The 20,031-nt window shown below is 42.4% G+C and overlaps 1 protein-coding gene across 6 annotated transcripts in view; it reads right to left on the minus strand.

Annotated features, from left to right (window-relative positions):
* ADCY7 (adenylate cyclase 7) overlaps positions 1-20,031 on the minus strand; it is a 338,110-nt gene that overhangs the window by 259,893 nt on the left and 58,186 nt on the right. The window contains exon 1 of one of the 6 annotated variants that reach the window (XM_063945335.1): positions 2,468-2,568. The exons of 3 other annotated variants lie outside the window; for them this stretch is intronic. The gene's annotated coding sequence lies outside the window, so the exon portion shown is untranslated. Of the gene's footprint in view, positions 1-839; positions 973-2,467; positions 2,569-20,031 lie in introns of those variants that run through there. 2 more of the 6 variants (XM_063945329.1, XM_063945331.1) reach the window with 2 other exon arrangements.

The raw sequence follows: 20,031 nt of genomic DNA on the forward strand, positions 1-20,031 counted from the left end.
TACAGGACAATAAAGTGAAACTACACTAGTTATGCATATATGGGCTGATTCTGTGTTGGGAACAGCAGAGCAATAATAAAAAACAAAAAACAAACCAAACAAATAAATGTGCACCTGGTACAAAGCTTTTGGTAATGCAAGGGAAGCAAATAGATTTATTTTCGGCATGCAGGGTAAATACTGGCTGCTTTTACATGTAGCCCATGAATGTTGGATTACTTTTTTTCACAATGGAATTTAGATTTCAGTTTGGACACGCCCCTCTGAAACCTATATGTACATACAGTGCATTTAGTTTTGTACAAAATGTGCTGGTTACATGCATAGGTGCGGCCCTTTTTCATAATGCCTCTGTACAAGGACTCTGTGAAACAATTTGCAAGTTATTGGTCCATATTTGCTCAGTTAATGTACAGGAGACTCCCTAACTATCGGCAAGTATGTATGGGTCTACAGGAGACTGTACTAGTTGAAAAATGTAAATCATTAAAGGACTATACTCTCCTTGTCCCATCTATATTTTTTTTAGGTTTTTATTACATTGGTCACATGTCCTAAATATGAATTTTCTTATGTATATAATACACAGCTGGCTGATGCAAAATGTCAAAAGTATGGGCCAACAACAGCATGAACTGGAGGTCTGATAGCTGTGGAAGGAGGAAGAAGACTCTCTATTGCCATCTACTAAAATGCACGCAAAATGTATAGCCTTCAAACCCCTGAATCTCATTTAGATACTGAATCTTAATTTTGCATGTGTTCACAATACGAGCCACATTTATTCGCAATATGAGTCACATTCACCATTATACACTCCAATGCACTCAGCTCCTCACATCAGATGAAGAAAAATTATTCACCCGGCAGTCAACATCCATGAGTTTAAACCAGAGGTTCTCAAACTCGGTCCTCGGGGGCACACACAGTGCATGTTTTGCAGGTATCCTCACAGAATCGCAAGTGAAATAATTAGCTCCACCTGTGGACCTTTTAAAATGTGTCAGTGAGTAATTAATACACCTGTGCACCTGCTGGGTTACCTGCAAAACATGCACTGTGTGTGCCCCCGAGGACCGAGTTTGAGAACCTCTGGTTTAAACCAAAGGTTCTCAAACGTGATCCTCAAGGCACCCCAATGGTCCAGGTTTTAGGTATATCCATCCATGGCTCAGCACGGATGGTTAAATCAAATTGACTGAGGTGATAATTAAGTCACCTGTGGCCAAGCATGGATAAATTTAAAACCTGGACTGTTGAGATGAGCAATTGTGTAAAAATAAGCAAGTGTAATTGACAAATTAGAAAGGAAATTCATAGAATACATTATGGCTTTATTAAGCAATACTGTCAAGCGCCTCTGTGCTGCAGTGTTGAACTGTATTAGAAGTAAGGAATCACATGATTTCATGGCCAATGCAGACAGCCAATCAGACAACACATTCCTTTAAAACACACAGTCTCCGACAAACTAAGGGGAACATGTACTAAGCAGTGATAAAAGTGGAGAAGTCAGCCAGTGGAGAAGTTGCCCATGGCAACCAATTAGCATTGCTGTAACATTTACAATTTGCATACTTTAAAAATATACAGAGCAGCTGATTGGTTGCCATGGGCAACTTCTCCACTGGCTCACTTCTCAGCTTTATCACTGAATACAAACAAACAAACAAACAAACACAGGCTAAATGCTTGAATGAAAAATGTGTGTAATTTTTTAATAACAGGACCTCTGTGGCCCAGATATATATATATATTTATTTCTAATTGCATTTTTGGAATGTTTAAATTAACACCCACAAAATAAAATAAGGATCAAAATAAACAGACTGGACATGCTTGTAAATTTACAAAACACAAAGTAAAGATTAGTTACGGTTGTAGTATGGTATGCCGGCGGCCGGGCTCCCGGCGACCAGCATACCGGCGCCGGGAGTCCGACCACCGGCATACCGACAGTGTGGCGAGCGCAAAGGAGCCCCTTGCGGGCTCACTGCGCTCTCCACGCTGCTGGCACGGTGGCGCGCGCTATTTATTCTCCCTCCAGGGGAATCGTGGACCCCCACGAGGGAGAATAGCTGTCGGTATGCCGGGTGTCGGGATCCCGGCGCCGGTATACTGTGCGCCGGGATCCCGACATTCGGCATACTGAAGACCACCCATCAGTTACATAGGAAGACAAGTATAGAGAATAAAATAAAAACAGCAAAAAATAAAGCATACAATTACACAATATACTGTAGAAGATAAAAGATAGTCAGGATAGTTCAACATACTGTACAATACAATGTATTAACAATATATCAGCACAGACAGTATATAGAGGAGAAATTAGGTTAATGTGTCACCTCAAACAGTCAAAACCAAATAATAAAAGCTATCACTATAAAGCCTACAGACACATAAACCTCATATAACAGCGCAATGGTTAAACTGGAAGGTGAAGGTGCCATTCATACCCACTCACCACGATTCAGAAGAAAAGTGTGGGCAACTGTCAGCAGGACACATAAAAGTTCAATAACTCACTCGAGAGAATCAGTGTAATTCGCTATAAAAAATATAGATAGTCTGAATAGGAGACACACCAGCACCCAATCAGACCACTTCAATATAAGCCTGTCACCTTCAAACATTCTTAAAGCAAACATACACCTGAGCAATATAAAGAAAACAAACATAATACACACAATATAAAGAAAACAAGCATAATACACACTATATAAAGAAAACAAACATAATAGACACTATTATCTCTAAAACATGGATGAGTCAAGTGAAAAGAACAGATATCCTATACCCATGATCCCACAACCCTGTAAACCATGCCCCAGCTATGGCATACTGGGATCCCTAAAAAAACAACCCCCACCCCAAAAATAATATAATACACTACTTAACATCCCTCCCCCACCCCAAACCTGGAACTTGAGGGCAAACATTATGTGAAAGTGGTATAAACAAGCAAAAAAGAGCAGTAATGTAAGTGTACTAAAGTCATTTAAGGGGGGGTGGTGGTGGGGGGGGGGGGGGGGAGTCACCTCATCCTAGGACCCTGAAGCCGAAACACCTATCCTAATCATACAAAATCATAACAAAAAATGTCCACAGGGGAACTCTAGTTGATGTGCAGCAAACCCAGACAGTAGCAAGCTGAAGAATAATGGAGCCTTGGCTGAAAGTAATTAATCCAGAATTCAGGATCCGCTCAGGAAGATCAACCCCCACGCTCTCAGTCTCAAGCAGTTCAAATCCAGGTGCATACTATCACAGCAGAGGTATCCGGGATGTCCAGATGCTTGGCAGGTATGTCACCAACTGAGAGTCCAATGAGATCAGCTGGTCAGTGAAAAAGACAACACAGGCCCTGATTCAGGTTTGTAAACAAAGCAAAAAAGCACACAACTGGCTGGGCATAACCGTGATGCACTGCAGGTGGGGCAGAGAGTTTTAGATTTGGGTGGTTTTATTGTTTCTGTGCTGGGCAAATACTGACTGCTTTAGTATGTAGCCCTCAAATGTTAGACATCTTTATTTTTACACTGCAATTCAGTTTGTACACAGCCCATCCAAATCTAAATCTATCTGCACGTTACATCTGCCCCACTTCCAGTGCAACATGGTTTGGCCCAGTTATTTGCCTTTTTGCTTTGCTTACAAACCTGAACCAGGTCCACAGTCCACAAGGACACAATACTCAGTCATAAAAAAAGCTATTCTGCTTCCTCGCTGCTGTTCAGCATTAGGGCCTACTCTCCATCCTGATGCCAGACCGCCATTTCCCTCTTCTCCCACCTGCCACCCTCTGAATGCTAGACAGCAATCAAGATGGTAGTGGGCAAGAGAAGCCAGCATGGAGCCAATGCTACAAATCTCAGTGACAGAAGAGCAATCAGCAAGCAGAAGCAGTCAACAGAGCACAGCCACAGACAGGAGCCGTTGGACGGACACAAGAGCCCCAGCATCTGGAGGGTGGCAGGCGGGAGAAGAGGGCTGAAGGCAGTCCAGCGTCCGGAGGGAGAGAAGGCCCAAATGCTGACAAGAGTAGATAGAAGGCAGAACTGGAAACCAGAGATTACTGTAAGTAGCTCTGAGGGAGCTCCCCGGTGAGACTAAAGGGAGTAGGGGGTTCTCAGGTGACCACGGGATGGTATAACAGGATTTTCAGACTCATAGCCCAGAAGTTTTTGAAGTATTTATTGTTAAGCCATTAATACTTAAATAAAAATGCAAAAATACCACCAAATCTTCCAGATTTTCACACAATAGTCCAGAGATTGTCCATTTTTTTGTAAATCTGGGAATGTTTGGAAATGGTTATCTGTACATAATTTGTGCTGCTATTATATGGATTGCATTGACATGTCTATTGATTCATTTGAATCTAGGAACCAGTGCCTCATTAATGCTATCCCAGTATAAAATGTAGTCGGTCATTGGTCATGAAAGGTCACAGAAAGGTGACTTGGTCCTAATGAATTGTTAGGCTGTATTCTAATGAGCAATGGCTCAGCCCAAAAAATGAATGGCTAGATAACGTAAGCACTTGTTATAATTAACGTCCCAGTATTACCATTACACTTTTTAGGAAACAATCAAAAATTCCTACTTTGCTTACTGTGGTTTCCATCCTTTGCAATCCATTCACCTTTCTATAACTCTACATTAATTTCTTGCACTTATTTTCATAAATTGATCGTCTTATAAACCGTCGAATATTATTAGTAAAATATTATTTCTCCTAAAAAGTAAAGAGATCTCATCTCTAATAGCTGGGAACACACATGCTTGTGATTTGCTTGACCAAATCTGTTATCAGTCCTTTATACCCAATTATAGTAACCGGCAACATTTATTTGTGTTAACTAGAGAATAGTGCTATTTTGCTTGTCCTGTAATGATTAACAGCCGCAGGAAGAGCAGCCGCAGGAAGAGCAGCCGCAGGAAGAGCAGCCGCAGGCTCAATGGTATTATCAGCCTGTATCCAGGATCTCGCTAGCCAGAAAATCACATTTACGAGAATGATACAATATCTGATACAGTTAAACAAGAAAAACACTACAATATAAAAATGAAAGTTGTATTGCTGCTTTGCAGTAATAGTTACAGTATATTCCATTTAATTCAGATGTATTAAGTAGTAAGGTGAATGATGTCTTTTAGCAGTTTATTTTTTTTATTGTGTACATCTAACATTCATTTATTTTTGACTGCTCATAACTGAGCCCAAAGCTTTCTAAAATCCATTTAATACAAATTTTAATTCTGTCCGAATATGGCCCAATCCTGCTTCTTGGCCTTAGCGGCGATTGCTAAGGATACTTCCACTTTGGGCATACATACTTGACGCTTAGAACAAGTTGTAAGATCTAAGAGGAGCATGCTGGGAAATGTAGTCCTACTGGGTAGTAATGCTAAAGAAACAGGAAATCCTAAACAAACAAGCTTGGAGATGTAGTTAAACTAGACAATGACTGCTGGGGAGACAGAAAGTCCTGCACAATCTTTATCTTTACCCAGAGGAGAGACCACCCAGACTGTCGGGCACCTTTTAAGAACAATCAGGCTAGTAAAAAAAAAAAGACACCCTACACAACAGTCTAAACCCTCACAGTTATGCTGGCCATACACTAGTACGATATCGCGTACGGATGTACGATTTAGACGGGTCATATGATGCATTGTGAGCACATTGTATGTGGTCAAATGTCGCATCATCAGATCATATGTGCAGCCCATATTGGGGGTCATTCCGACCCATTTGCACGCAGCAGTTCTTCGCTGCAGTGCGAATGGGTCGGAACTGTGGCTGTGAAAAAATTATACTCACCTTCCAGCGTCCAGAGATAAATCCACGTCCAGAGTATAATCCAGGTACTTGGCAAAATAACAAAACGCAAAAACCCGTGCCAGCGGACTGAAAGGGGTCCCATATTGACACATGAGACCCCTTTCCCCGAATGTGCCGGGACCCCACGTGACTCCTGTCACTGAGGTCCCTTCAGCCAATCAGGAAGCGCTACTACGTGGCGCTCACCTGATTGGCTGTGCGCTGTCTGTGCTGTGACAGCACATCGCACAGCTCTCTCCATTATATTCAATGGTGTGAACTTTGCCGTCAGCGGGGGGGTTACCCGCAGTCAGCCGCTGACCGGCGGGTGACCCCACCGCTAACCGCAAGGTTCCCACCATTGAATATAATGGAGAGGCTTTGCGATGCGCTGTCTGAGCTCAGACGCGCAGAGCCAATCAGCAGAGTACAAGGACGTTGCACTCGCTGATTGGCTGAAGAGACCTTTCAGTGACAGCTGTCACGGAGAGGTCTCTGCATTCGGGGAAAGGGGTCTCATGTGTCAATATGGGACCCCTTTCAGTCCGCTGGCACGGGTTTTTGCATTTTGTTATTTTGCCAAGTACCTGGATTATACTCTGGACGTGGATTTATCTCTGGACGCTGGAAGGTGAGTATAATTTTTTCACAGGTACCCTCGGATCGTCGGAGACTGTGGCAGTCGGCGTGTCAACATAGGTAAGTATGTGTGTGTCGGCAGTATGTAATAAAGTTGTACTTGTCACGGTGTGTGTGTCCTGTTTTTATTTGGGTATTTTTTCCCCAGTAGTACTACAGGTACCAGCGGGCCCGTTTTTCTCCCGCATGCTGGTACTTGTGGTTCGCCAAGTACCAGCTTGCGGGGGAGGCTTGCTGGGACTTGTAGTACTACTGGAAAAAACAATATTCTGACATTTTTCTCAAGGCTATCAGCCTCCCATCCGCAGCCCTTGGATGGGGGGGACAGCCTCGGGCTTCACCCCTGGCCCTTGGGTGGCTGGGGGGGGACCCCTTGATTGAAGGGGTCCCCACTCCCCCAGGGTACCCCGGCCAGGGGTGACTAGTTGGATATTTAATGCCACGGCCGCAGGGCACTGTATAAAAGTGACCCCTGGCTGTGGCATTATCTGTCCAGCTAGTGGAGCCCGATGCTGGTGTAAAAAATACGGGGGACCCCTACTCTTTTTGTCCCCCGTATTTTTTGCACCAGCACCAGGTGCAGAGCCCGATGCTGGTTTTAAAAATACGGGGGATCCCCTGTCAATTTCCCCCCCGCATTTTTAGAACCAGGACCAGCTCGAAGAGCCCGAGGCTGGTTATGCTTTGGAGGGGGGACCCCACGCCATTTTTCCCTGGGTTTTTCCCGTTTTTTCCCGTTTTTTTTAATTCGCGACAAAATCCGGCAAATCGGCCGTTTTTCGCCCGCGGGAATGCCGAATCCGTTTTTCATTGAATATGGTGAATTCCGGCAGCCACCTGCCGGAATTCACCTGTCGAATTGTGTCGAATTAAAAAAACGGCGATAATTTGCCGCGATTCGCCTGCAATTGCATATACCCCTAAGTCTGTGTTCCCTGAATCTGGATTTAATTGACCTTGTAGTTCTCCCTACATATTGAAGGGAGCAAGGACATTGTAACATATACACACAATAGTCTGAGTCACAATTTATAAATTGTTTAATCAGAAAGATGTTATTATTACTTTTAGACATAACTTGTGAGGTTTTATTCATCATATATTTGCATGTCAAACAGACTTTTTTATTACATCTAAAACAACCCACTGGTCTTTTAGGTAACCATGTGGAATTTATATCTAGGGTTATTGGTTTTAGATAGCTAGGGGCCAACATCTCTTTAAGATTGGTGTTTCTCTTAAAGATAATCATTGGTTTCTCTGGCAAACATTTATTTAGAATAGAGTCTTGTTTAATTATCTCATAATTTGTCAATACGATCTTTTTTTATATCTCTTGATCTGTTATTGAATTTAGAGATAAATTTCATGGAATCTATTGTAGGTGAAGTTCTTGTTTTAGTTTGACATTTTTGAGTTTCAGGGGTGAGATCTTTATAGTTTTTTGAAAATACCAAATTATTTCTCATAAGTGAATTTGCAAACCGCTTAGAGTCCTCTAATATATGTGGAGTGTATCCTCTCTCATGAAACTGCTGTAGGAGTATCTCAACTTGTAACTGGAATGCTAGATCTTCCGAGCAATTCGGTCTGATTCTGGTAATTTGATTCTTTGGAATATTTTTTATCCATGGTTTATAATGTCCACTTGTATAGTGCAGATAATTACCAGCCCCTACTGGTTTAATATAATTGGTTGATATGATCTTATTTTCGCATATTGAGAACGTGATATCTAGAAAGTGAGTGGTTTGTAAATTAAAACTGTGAGTGAATTTCAAATTATAAGTGTTATTATTCAAAAAATTCACAAAATTAAGAGCTAATTGGGCACCTCCATTCCAAATAATAAATAAATCGTCTATGTAACGGCCATAGAGGACCAGGTTCTCTCTATATGGGCCACTCCAGATGTACTCTTTTTCGAAGCGGCCCATATAGAGGTTGGCAAAACTAGGTGCAAACCTGGTCCCCATGGCCGTTCCAAGATGCTGTAAATAATAACGTGCATCAAACAGAAAATAATTGTGAGTCAAAATAAAAAGAATGGCTTCCAGTACAAAGTCACGACGCCCTGATAACATATTTGCATCTCTGTCTAAATAATATTAGCAGAGTCAATACCTTTTTGGTGTGGTATGTTGGTATAAAGTGATTGGACATCCAGGGTTAAAACACCCAAAGTAGATCCAAGTCCCAGCTTAGGTATTATCGTGGTGTTTGGATCCCTAAACGAGGCAAAATGTCATCCTCTCAGTGCTGGATCTCGCATGTATTGGTTTGATTAGTAGTCCCTCCCTCATGATCGGGTGCTGAGTAATGGTTGGCAGAGGGAGATAGTTATACAGTAGCTGTTATACCAATAGTGAGCCATTGGATGAAGTCAGCAAGCCGACAGTTATGATATGTTTAAAGTTTGAAGCGCTACATTTCAGTGAACCATCCCCAATTATAATTGCACCCACCTCTGTCCTCCTAGGTAATGATTGGCAGAGGAAGATAGTTAAAACTTTTATACCAATAGTGAGCCATTGAACGTAATCAGCAAGTTGACTTTGATTCTTCAATCCGTATTGACCAATAACCCACGAAACAGAAAGTACGAGGACATCCACGAAAGACCTGGTCACGTGACCAGGACATCCGGAGAGCGCGCTCGTAACCTAGCAACCGCCGGAAGGAGGACGAGGGAAGAAGCCGGTGTCGGAGCTCAGGCGATCAGCGGGAGAAGACGGCAGGTGAGTGTCCGTACAAGGTGGGGGTAACCTGGTGAGCAGCTCCGTAGAGCGCCCCCCCGGACTCCCTTAACTTAGACAGGCTTCACACTCGAACCGACCGGCGCACGAAGGGCGTCTGAAGCAGGACGCACCACGGGCAGCCGGAGTGAGAGGGGAGAAGCCAGTCCGGAGAAACCCCTCTGTCTTTTCACCGTATGCTGTAACACTGAGTTCTCCACACCGTGAAGACTCGGTTTTTTACTTCAATACCGCTGCAGGAGTATTTGAGTACTCAAAAGACTTTAAGAACTAAATCCATATGCGGGACGCCGCATTCTAGAAAGAGTGACTTTTATAATTACTTTGGACATTATGCAACTGAATTAGTAAATAAATGAAGTTCAGTTATTTAAACCTATATCTGCCATCATTTATATCTATATTTATATATTTTCATTAGCCATCCGGCAGTTTACCAATACATTATACTGTTTAGTACATACAAGACAATTACAAGGGTCGTAGGTGTATATATCCATCATTTTGTTTGGTTTCTCAATCTGACAAACAGTCCACACAGACTTCAACTAGGTGCTAGCACATTACCATCACAATTAGGACTGAGCGCAGCACAACCTTCTGTATTTGTGTCTTTTGTGAGGCTGGTCACCTCTAAGTGCGGCAGCTTGTTCGAACCAAAGGGGACTCAGTGCGCAGTTAAACATACAAAGTTCTGTAATCAGCAAGTTAACAGTCACTATGCCGACACTACAATGCCAGCACCAGTTTCCCAACTCTGTTCTAATGCTGCTTAAAGCATTTTTTTTCCCTATCCCACCACTACTCACTACCTGGTCCCTCTCCCCAATTTTTGGGTGTCTTGTCAGTATACTTTGCTTACTTTCCCCTTTGTTTTACTTTTTCCGGTATTTCTAGCTCTACGTCCTCCCTCTATGATGTGTCTGTTGCCCACTTTCCCCTTTGCTTTACTGTTCTTATGGCTATGCGAGTCGTACTAATGATCCCCCTCTGCCAGCCGCTAGGCATGCGATAGATTGTACGGTGCTTTTGCACCATACAATCTATTGTACCTCTTCAACTGCCGGTGGCAGGGATCGGCTGATCATATGTGCAGTACAGATGATCAGCTGATACGAAGTGCAACCCGCTGGGCCGCACATTAGAGAACTAAAGGGTAATCCACAGTTAGAGAACAAAGGGGTCTATTTACTAAGCCATGGATGGAGATAATGTCCCAGCCAATCGGCTCCTAACTGCCATTTCACAGGCTGGGTTTGACAGTTAGGAGCTGATTGGCTAGTACGTTATCTCCATCAACCTAATCTCCATCCAAGGTTTAGTAAATATCCCCCTAAAATCCATTAGAAAACTAAAGGGTAATTCACATAGTTAGAGAACTAAAGGGTAATCCATAACTGCCAAGGTGATGGGTAAGAGATCTCATTTATTTATACAGTATTCAATTAATGGAACATAACTTAGGGGGGAATTCAATTGTTTTGGGTGCAACGCTAATTAGGGAGCATCTCATCTCATTGAGCAATTCAGTTGTTTAACTGATGGGGCTTGAATGCTGCAGGTGCCCATATTTCTGCTTGTGAGGTTGGGAACAGAAATGTGCAAAAACGTCTGTTTGGGCGCTCTAACCAAGAATTTAGACTGGTGTTTTGGGTACCCATGGTGTCCTGTAATGTTTACCTCCACTGATCGCATACCCTGCCAGCAGCAACCTACACAGTGCGCCCCATATGGCTGCCTTGGATGGTTCCTCCGTGGGCAGGGTGTGCTTCATTTGGATCTCTCCGTGTAGGGTATGGCATACTACTATACTTGAGTCAGTTTTCCCATACACCGTTTTGGCCCTTGTATGGCTCATCTCTCACAGTGCAACATCCGTAGTGCGCCCAACATGGCTGCCTCATCTGGTGAATTTGTGGATGGGATTAAAAATACATGGACCTGATGGTTTTGTTGGAACCCTACTCTGAACTTTAGGAATCTGCAATCTCTCCATTTTGTGTTATCTCTTCTAGGGGTGGACTATTCCACCCTGGGTAATAATACGCAGTGCGCCCAAGATGGCTGCCGCACTTGGTACCTTGTGAGGATGGAATACACAACCCTTAGAAGTTATTACCCAAAATGCCTACACCAATCATGCATTATGCTTTCTGTATGTTCAAGGTTTTCAGTTATGTCTTTGTGGCTTATCTGTATTATGTGCATTGTTTTTGATGTCTGTAAATCGCCTTGAGTCCTGTTGGAGAAAGAGTGCTATATAAATTAAATTATTATTGTTATTATACAAGTTAAGTGCATACATGATGGCATAAGAAGATTGGTGTCCCAATCAATGCTCTGTAAGTGTAGGTGTTCTATAAATGTATGTATATGTATATGGGGTGGCGAGTGCTGTGGTTTTCTATATGTGTTTGTATATTATGGGGTTAATCTTTGGTTAACTCTTATTAACCATGGTCACAGGCCTTTTCATGCACCCCTGTGTAATCTCAATTGTTCTAAACCTGTGTCAGCTGCTCCTTAGTAATTTACCGGCTGTGTCAGGTGACTAGTATGCCTTTAAAAGCCACTAGATATGTGGCAGGCATACATTAAACTTAGTGGGCATATTGCAGTTATATTATGTGATACAGTTGCCAGGTTTTAATTCTTAAGGCTTTGTGATAGTGTAGAACCTGCATGTAGGTGGGGTACCGTGGAGCGGTATGCAGGCTTCCGTGCATTGGCCAATTCACTAACTAAACCCCCATCATTTATTTATTGATGTTGTGAGGACAAGTAAGCTTGCTATGGTGAGTGCTGAATTCTCTATTTGTATGTATTTGGGTAGGTGGCCATGGGCTGCATGCACCCCACCCTATGAGTGGTGAGTGCAGACACTGCACCCCGCTTCTGGGGTGGCGAGTGCTGTGGTTTTCTATATTTGTTTGTATATTATGGGGTTAATCTTTGGTTAACTCTTATTAACCATGGTCACAGGCCTTTTCATGCACCCCTGTGTAATCTCAATTGTTCTAAACCTGTGTCAGCTGCTCCTTAGTAATTTACCGGCTGTGTCAGGTGACTAGTATGCCTTTAAAAGCCACTAGATATGTGGCAGGCATATATTAAACTTAGTGGGCATATTTGCAGTTATATTATGCGATACAGTTGCCAGGTTTTAATTCTTAAGGCTTTGTGATAGTGTAGGACCTGCATGTAGGTGGGGTACCGTGGAGCGGTATGCAGGCTTCCGTGCATTGGCCAATTCACTAACTAAACCCCCATCATTTATTTATTGATGTTGTGAGGACAAGTGAGCTTGCTATGGTGAGTGCTGAATTCTCTATTTGTATGTATTTGGGTAGGTGGCCATGGGCTGCATGCACCCCACCCTTCTGGGGTGGCGAGTGCTGTGGTTTTCTATATTTGTTTGTATATATATATATATATATATATATATATATATACATACATACATACATACACACACACACACACACACACATACATACAGTTGTGCTCATAAGTTTACATACCCTAGCAGAATTTGTGATATTCTGGCCATTTGTCAGAGAATATGAATGATAACTCACTAACTTTTCTTTCACTCATGGTTAGTGGTTGGGTGAAGCCATTTATTGTCAAACAACTGTGTTTTCTCTTTTTAAATCATAATGACAACAGAAACTACCCAAATGACCCTGATCAAAAGTTTACATACCCCAGTTCTTAATACCGTCTATTGCCCCCTTTAACATCAATGACAGCTTGAAGTCTTTTGTGGTAGTTGTGGATGAGGCTCTTTATTTTCTCAGATGGTAAAGCTGCCAATTCTTCTTGGCAAAAAGCCTCCAGTTCCTGTAAATTCTTGGGCTGTTTTGCATGAACTGCACGTTTGAGATCTCCCCAGAGTGGCTCAATGATATTGAGTTCAGGAGACTGAGCTGGCCACTCTAGAACCTTCACTTTATTCTGCTGTAGCCATCAATTTTGACCAAGTTTCTAGTGCCTTTGTAGCTCACACATCCCCAAAACATCAGCGATCCACCTCACAGTAGGAATGGCGTACCTTTCATCATAGGTCTTGTTGACTCCTCTCCAAATGTAATGTTTATGGTTGTGGCCAAAAAGTTACATTTTGGTCTCATCACTCCAAATGACTTTGTTCCAGAAGTTTTGAGGCTTGTCTCTGTGCTGTTTGGAGTATTGTAAGCAGGATGCTTTGTGGCATTTGCGTAGTAATGACTTTCTTCTGGCGACTCGACCATGCAGCCCATTTTTCTTCAAATGTCTCCTTATTGTGCATCTTGAAACAACCACACCACTTTTTTTCAGAGAGTCCTGTATTTCAGCTGAAGTTATTTGTGGATTTTTCTTTGCATCCCAAACAATTTTCCTGGCAGTTGTGGCTGAAGTTTTTGTTGGTCTACCTGACCGTGATTTGGTTTCCACAGAATCCCTCATTTTCCACTTCTTAATTTAGAGTTTGAACACTGCTGATTGGCATTCTCAATTGCTTGGATATCTTTTTATATCCCTTTCCTGTTTTATACAGTTCAATTACCTTTTACCGCAGATCCTTTGACAATTCTTTTGCTTTCCCCATGACTCAGAATCCAGACACGTCAGTGCAGCACTGGATGAAAGATGCAAGGGTCTTTCAGGAGTCCAGAAACTCACTGGCCTTTCATACTGTACACACACACACTGATTACAAGCAAACAGATCCCAGGTGAGGATGGTTACCTTTAGTAGCCATTCAAACCCGTTTGTATCAACTTGTGTGCATGTTATCAGACTAAAATCTCCAGGGTAGGTAAACTTTTGATCAGGGTCATTTGGATAGTTTCTGTTGTCATTATGACTTAAAAAGAGTAAACACAGTTGTTTGACAATAAATGGCTTCACCCAACCACTAACCATGAGTGAAAGAAAAGTGTGTGAGTTATCATTCATATTCTCTGACAAATGGCCAGAAAATCACAAATTCTGCAAGGGTATGTAAACTTATGAGCACAACGGCTGACATGCAGTAGGTTAACATGGACAAAAGGTCGACATGGTCATTAGATCGACATGTAAAATGTCGACAGTGCTTATGGTCGACCACGCTTTAAAAAAAAAAATGTTTTCAACTTTGCATTCTTTAACCAGCCACGTGGACTATGATTGGGAATAGTAAAAGGTCAACATGGTCATTAGGTCAACATGTAATAGATCAACAGTGCTTATGGTGCAAGTGGTTGACACACATATGGGGGTATATTCAATAGATGTCGAATTACTGAAATTGTCGAAAAACGGGGCATTTTCGACCAAAAAAACTGTCGAATTGGATTCGACAATTCAATAAGGCACTTTTCGACAAAAAACCTGTCGTTTCAGTTTCGACTTTTTGCTATTTGACAATTTCATGTCTGTAATGTTAAAAATGCGGCTTTTCGACAAAAGTATATTCAATTGAAGAATGTCGATTCGACAACAGTGCTTTTCGTCAGTCATTTCGTCAATTTCATTCTGCCTCCTTTTTCTGTCGTGAGCTGATAAGAAATCTTAAATCCTTTTTTTTTTTGTGCTTTTTTAATTTCTAATAGCATATCTATTTATATTTGAAGGGATTATCTACTTGGTTTTTCTATTTATGACCCAAGTATTATATAATCGATTTTTTTACAAGAATATTTTCTCCTGTACTCGACTGAAGGAAATGTACCCATGATTTCACAGTTACCCAGGATACACTTCTCCAAAGCCACTCCTCTCTCCTCACTCCCGTTTTTGAGACTTCAGGGAGACGAGCCATTACGGTCAGCTCTCTTGTGGAATCGTTTTTTAGGACAATACCTGTGTTTTCCAACATATATATCATATTTTTTTTATATCGTATATATATGTTTCTAAATGGCGGGAAGTCGAATCCAGGCTGCCCACTATTCGACGATTGGTACGTTTTTCGACAGGGGCCGTGTCGAATCCGTTTTTAATTGAATATGTTGAATTCAGTGTCCCGGTAGAGAGTTTCAGCTGTCGAATAGTGTCGAATCCAAAAACTGACGCATCCACGCCGAAATTCGACTAATTGAATATACCCCATGATTGACGCAGTTTTTTTGTTTTTGTTTTTTCATTTTTTCAACTTTTTCATACTATACCATCAACATGGACTGCAACTGAGAATAGTAACATGCGATGCTAGCGAAATGAGGCACCTTGCCTCAAGCAGCGAATGGAGCGGTACACTAATTGGGGTTCCATGTACTATGACGGTGAAAACGACACCATAACATAATGAAATGTTGTGTTGACCTTTTTTGTGTTGACGCTTTGTCACATCAACCTTTTCCAGTGTTAACCTTTTGTCACTGTCAAGCTTTTCCAGTGTCGACCTTTTGACCACGTCGACCTTTAACATGTGGACATTTCCTATGTTGATCAATAGTGGTCAACCTAATGACTGTTGACCTAATTAGGGTCGCCTCTGTGATCCATACCCCGAACACAATATATACTGTAAGTTAAAATAGTAACAAGTGTGAAATAGGAAAAGAATAAAAGGTGATATTAAAATATCAGCTGTGTCCCTTTATTGTGTCTACTTTTTTATTTGTAGTACAGTTGTTACAATGTTAATGATATAATAGTGTGCACGGTTGTAACCTCACATTCTAGAATTCAACATATGTAGGAGCTGTGGGAAGCAACGTTACAGTGTATCATTTGCTGGTATTATATACATCATATTATATTGTAGCAGTTGTTGATGCAGACATTAGCTCTAACTGAAATAAAGCTTCATACACTGCTATATCAAATAAAATAATAGGTCTACTTCGAATTAAGGGTTCAGACAATATTGGAAAAATCCCCACTTTAATGTGTCAGACAGAGAAGATGTAATGGTCATGATATGAAATCAGTGGAACCGATGTATATACTTCTTATTTATAGTATATCCAGGTTTAGTATGAAATACCTACAATCAAAATCCCGACAACAATTGACCGATGGTCAAAATACCGACTAGGTAAAAACACCATCATTTAAATGTCGTCAGGTCAAAAAGTCGACATAAGTTTTTTCATTTTTTGTGGGGTGTATGTTGACATAAGTCGACATCAGGGACGTGCAATGAGCTAAATGGCTCAAGAGGCATTGGTTAGCACCAGAGCCAGATTTTCACGCAATATATAAGCCAAAGGGTACATCTGGGCATTATACACAGGTGTAGCAGTATAAACTCCTGGAAATTTGGTGAGTTTTTATCAGAGATGTGCAGAAAAGGTCAGCAGGTGAGTCACTTAGGGGGTCATTCCGAGTTGATCGCTCGCTAGCAGTTTTTAGCAGCCGTACAAACGCTATGCCGCCTCCCACTAGGAGTGTATTTTAGCTTAGCAGAAGTGCGAACGAAAAAAACGCAGAGCGGCGGCAAAATAATTTTGTGCAGTTTCAGAGTAGCTTCAAACCTACTCAGCGCTTGCGATCACTTCGGACCATTCAGTTCCTGATTTGACGTCACAAACACGCCCTGCGTTCGCCCAGCCACACATGCATTTTTTCTGGCACGCCTGTGTTTTTTTCGTACACTCCCTGAAATCGGTCAGTTAACACCCAGAAATGCCAACTTCATGTCAATTACTCTGCGGCCAGCAGTGCGACTGAAAAACTTTGCTAGACCCTGTGTGAAACTACTTTGTACACTGTAATAGTACGTTGCGCGTGTGCATTGCGCCGCATACGCATGCGCAGAAGTGCCTTTTTTTTTTCCTCATCGCTGCACAGCGAACGAATGCAGCTAGCGATCAACTCAGAATGACCACCATAGACTTTTTACTCCAGAGTTTTAGCTATAAAAATGATTAGAATAATGCAAAGATGATATCTCAAACGTATTCTTTGTATTTTTCATATACTTTATGCCAGTGCCGTAACTAGGCATTTTAGCGCTGTGTGCAAGAGACGGTGTTGGCACCCCCCCCCCTACCACACCTATGCAAGATACGGGCGCGGCTTCATGGGGAAGGGGTGTGGCCACAAAATAATACCAATTCATACTACGGTGCACAGTAGTCTCCATTATTCAAATTACGCCACACAGTAGCGCCACTACACCAGGTAGAGCCCCTTTTACACATTACGGCAGCCAGTCCCCCTTTTTACACATTACGGCAGCCAGTCCCCCTTTTTACACATTACGGCAGACAGTGTCCCCTTTTTACACATTACTGCAGACAGTCCCCCTTTTTACACATTACGGCACACAGCGTCCCCTTTTTACACATTACGGCAGACAGCGTCCCCTTTTTACACATTATGGCAGACAGCGCCTCCTTTTTACACTGTATGGCACACAGCATCCCCTTTTTACACATAACGGCAGACAGCACCCCCTTTTTACGCATTACGGCAGACTTCGTCCCCCCTTTTTACACATCACGGTAGAAAGCGTCCCCTTTTTTACACATTACGGCAGACAGCATCCCCTTTTTACACTGTACGACAGACAGTGTCCCCTTTTTACACATAACGGCACAGAGCGTCCCCTTTTTACATATAACGGCACAGAGCGTCCCCCTTTTTACGCATACCTTACACTCCTGCTGGGGTAGTGGCTGCTGGAGTTGGGGTCTACATTGTAGCTGCTGGTCAGGGATAGCAGGAAGAGGGGACAAATCGGGTGGTAGTTGTGGAAACCCTTGCCGCCTGGCTGAAAGTGCCATCCCCAGTCATGTCCTCCTTGTCAGCAGCTCCTTTTGCGGTTGTGTTTTAGACGCTACCCTCCTTGTGCGGCTAGCATATAATCCAGGGTGGCACAGGGAGCGGATCTTCTTCCCGGTCACCGGGTCAGGGGAAGGAAGGGTCGAAGCAAGCAAGGCAGAGGGGGGAGGCGGGGACAGGACCCAGGCATGCATCTTGACTCCAGCCCCGGCCCAGCAGTAGCACCAGCAGAGCAGTAAGAGGGTGAACGTGAAGCGGCTGTGTGAGCCTCACGTTCCTTTCAGTGTGCGCATTTTTTAGTTCCGCTCAGCGGCGCCATCCTTCAAGTGCCCGCGCTCTTAGGCAGCTGCTCAATGGTGGCGCTGGCACTGAGAGGCGGCTTGTAATGAGTCAATTTGACTCATTACAAGCCGCTGGCCGTTGCGCCCTCGGGGCGACTGTGCTGTGTGCCAGGCACACCTGGCACACACGTAGTTACGGCTCTGCTTTATGCAGTCAAACCTCTGGCACAAACGTTAGTATGACAGGAAAGGCTCTGCCTCACCTCACTGCACATCACATGGCTCGCCACGCTTCGGGGCTATTATATATGCCCCTTCCAGGTCCACTGGGATGGTAAAGTATGAACAAATTGGTTTCAATGAAAGAAATCATGAAAAACTCATATTGAGTTTTTGACCTGTCGACATTTGGAATGTCGGTATTTTAATCTTGTTGGTATTTTTAATGGCAGTATTTTGACCATGTTGGTATTTTGATCTTGTTGGTATTTTGACCATCGGTCAATGGTTGTCGGAATTTTGACTGTCCTGGATTTTGATTGTAGGTAAATTGACTGCATCCCGTATATATCCACTAAATAATAGTATAGCTCAGTGGTTCCCAAACTTTTTTGAATCATGACACCCTAGAGCAGAGCTGGCCAAACCAGTCCTCGAGATCTACCAACAGTTCACATTTTCCAGACCACCTGGCTGGTGCACAGGTGTAGTCATTACTAATTAAGATGTGCTGCATTCATTCCTAACTGACAATTCTACAGATCTCCAGGAGGCCTGGAAAAACATGAACTGTTGGTAGATCTCGAGGACCGGTTTGGCCAGCCATGCCCTAGAGTATCAGAATTATTTTCATGGCACCCCAGGGCCAAAAGTTTATTATTGAGACATATATAAATAAATATTACATTAAATAAATTGTGTTTATATGTCATCCTCAGGTTAAATTGTGTGGTGAGTGACAAGATTTGCTTCTGTTTGTCCAAGTATTTTATGATTGGGAGCCACCAGCACTGGTTTTTCCTACTACAATGGCCATAAATAATTTAAATTGGTCCTAGACCACCAATCCAAGACACCCCTACAAGTGCCTTGTTGCACCCAGTTTGAGACCCACCCACTGGTATAGACACTGGAGATAATTCTCACTATATTGTGTCAGGAGAAATTATGACAAATATTGGGGCTCATTATCACTATTATGTATCTTGTAACAGGTATGAAGCAGTGAAAAGAGTGGAGAAGCGAGCCAGTGGAGAAGTTGCCCATGGCAACCAATCAGCTACTATGTATCATTTTATAGAATGCATTTTATAAATGTTACTTCAACACTGATTGGTTACCATGGAAAACTTCACTTTTTTCACTGCTTCATGAATAGACCTCTAAGGATAAGTCTCACTATAACTTATATGTATGTAGAAAAAGGACTGCGGCACTCCAGGTCTTAAAAAAGTCAAACTATTTTCAAAAGATCACAACATAGTACATCAACGTTTCGGGGTATCTAGCCCCTTTGTCAAGATGTGATACATCTTGACAAAGGGGCTATATAAATCCCCCGAAACGTTAATGTACTATGTTGTGATCTTTTGAATATAGTTTGACTTTTTTTAAGACCTGGAGTGCCGCAGTCCTTTTTCTACCTAGCCATTACTGCATACTGGGGGCACCGGGCACAGTGACATCAAGAGGAGTGCCAGGCTACTTTCGTTTTATATATATATATATATATATATATATATATATACACATACATACATACACACATATATATATATATATATATATATATAATATATATATACACACACACACACACAGTAGA

The sequence above is a fragment of the Pseudophryne corroboree genome, chromosome 11 (assembly GCF_028390025.1).
Source record: "Pseudophryne corroboree isolate aPseCor3 chromosome 11, aPseCor3.hap2, whole genome shotgun sequence".
Taxonomy (NCBI): Eukaryota; Metazoa; Chordata; class Amphibia; order Anura; family Myobatrachidae; genus Pseudophryne; species Pseudophryne corroboree.